This window comes from Onychomys torridus, chromosome 14, assembly GCF_903995425.1.
Source record: "Onychomys torridus chromosome 14, mOncTor1.1, whole genome shotgun sequence".
NCBI lineage: Eukaryota > Metazoa > Chordata > Mammalia > Rodentia > Cricetidae > Onychomys > Onychomys torridus.
This window is the reverse complement of record NC_050456.1, coordinates 25,514,740-25,517,239: the sequence shown is the minus strand read 5'-3', so window position 1 is coordinate 25,517,239 and position 2,500 is coordinate 25,514,740.

Genomic DNA, 2,500 nt, shown 5'->3' with positions numbered 1-2,500 from the left:
AGATAATGTGGGCAGCACAGAAATGTATAAATAGGCTATGTTCCTACATCTAGTAGTCTTCACAGTAACATTTGGTTTCTCACTAACGGTGCGACAAATCAGAGACTTGGGTAAGTTGTTCAAGTGTAGAGAGGAAATCTCATCTCTGTCATTGTAAACATAACCACCAAGGGAAAAGACTGGGGCCGTATTGCCTGGGAAAGACCAGTTCCCCTTTATTCTTCAGTTTCCCCATCTTTCAAGAGTTGTGCTCTGGGAATGGCAGCAGTGAGCTCTGTCATGAACAAGGTAAAAACCAAGCCCGGAGCCGAAGAGCAAGAACGCAGCTGTTCACTTCTTCCTCGGCAGGAGTTTGAACAAGAGGTTTCTGGGGAGACGCTACAGGCGCGAAACAATTACACTTCTCAAAGTTCCACAGCTGAAAACCCACAGCCCCCAATTTGTAGCACCTGATGCATTTTAAACTGAGCTTAGAAAGCTTGCTGTTACTTTCCAAACCTCTGGGTGTGTGTGGGGGGGGGTGTCACAGTTTGTATCACTTTAAATTCTTCATGTAATTGTCACCACAGGGGCTACAGCCACTTGATGTGTAGACTGCAGAGTGAGTAGGAGAAAGTTGCTGAAACACAAGTATCTGGGTTCTAAGGAAGGAAGAGCACCCTACCACCCTCTCTTCTCAGCAACTACCGATGCCTGGTGTGAGGGGGAGCTCCAGCACCCTATCATCCTATCTTCTCAGCAATTACCGATGCCTGGAGGTGGTGGCAGCTACAGGAGCTACTTTACTCTCTCAGACCACTCTGTTCTCACACAACCCCAGACTGACTAGATGACTGGCCTCATTGAAGATGTTTCACTCAAGTGTGAAAAACAAGAAAATAAGTTGTGTAGTAGAGGAAACAATCAACAAAATTCAAAGGCATCTTCCAGAATAGAAGAAAACACAAGGTGTGGGTGTGTGTGTGTGTGTGTGTGTGTGTGTGTGTGTGTGTACACATGTGCGTGCGTGCGCACACACGTGCTATCCTAGATATGTGAGGAACTCATGCATCTCAATAGCTGAACAACAATAGTATGATAACAACAATAAATCCGTATAACAAAAGGATTCAAATTGCCATTCCAAAACAAACACAAATGCTCAACCAGTGTATGAAAAGGTACTCAACATTATTATCATCAGAGAAATGCAAATCAAAATCATCATAAAATATTACCCTATGCTTATTGGGATGGTGATTTATCAGAAGGAGAAGTGGGGCAGAGAGATGCTTTGTGGGTGCTTTCCAAGCCTGACAACCTGAGTTTGAAAGAGAAAACAGACTCTTGTGAGCTGTCCTCTGCCCCCCATACAAGCAGTGAGCTGTGCATAAGATAAACACACACACACACACACACACACACACACACTGAATGAATGAATAAATAAAATGTTTTAAAAAGAAAAACAATAAAAGATGATATGAAGAAGAAACTTACGTTACTGGTAGGAATGGAAATTAGTATATGCATTATGGAAAATGGTGGTAAGGGGGCTGGAGAGATGGCTCAGTGGTTAAGAGCACTTGCTGCTCTTTCAGGAGACCTGGGTTTGATTCCTAGCAGCCTCATAGGTAACTTACAATTTCTGTAACCCCAGATCCATTCAAGGGGTCTGATAGCATTTTCTAGCCTTCACAGGTACCAGACACACATGTAGTACACAGACAGACATACAGGCAAAGCACTCACACACATATAAAATTTAAAAGAAAAAAATGTATGAAGATTCTTCAAAAACTTAAAATGAAAACTACTTATGATCTGGTAACCCCTTTTTTGGATACATATATGCAAAGGAAATTAGTATCAATATCTTGAGGAGGTATTTGTGTTCTCATGTACATTTCAGCATTATTTATAATAACCAGGAGGCAGAAATAACTTAAGTGAACACCAGTGGAAAAGTAATGGAGAAAAATTCACACACACACACACACACACACACACACACACACGCACGCACACGCACACATGCACGCACACATGCATGCACACAGACACGGAGGATATTTTTAAACCAAAACAAGAAGAAACATTCTGTCAAGGGAGACCTGGGGGACACTAAGCTAAGTGAAATGAAATGGAGACAGGCAAATGTTTTATAATTTTCCCTATATGTGGAGTCTAAATAAATCAAACTCATAGAAACAGATTAGAACGGTAGTGAACAGAGGCTGGGAGACATGTGAAATACTCAAAGAGGACAAACTTTCAGTTATAAGATAAATGATTGGTGTATATTTAATGTATAGCAAAGGTGGTGATCAGTTAACTTGATTGTGATAAACAAACTGCATGTTTACTATCTTGAACATAATTTTTATTTGTCATTTAAACTTTCTTTACAAAGTAACTCATTGTTACATCTACCAAAAGCATGAATTTATTCTAATAATCTTTCAGTTGAATCTTAACTGAATGATGCCTACCTGTGCTAGCTTTAAGTGAGCCTTAGCCT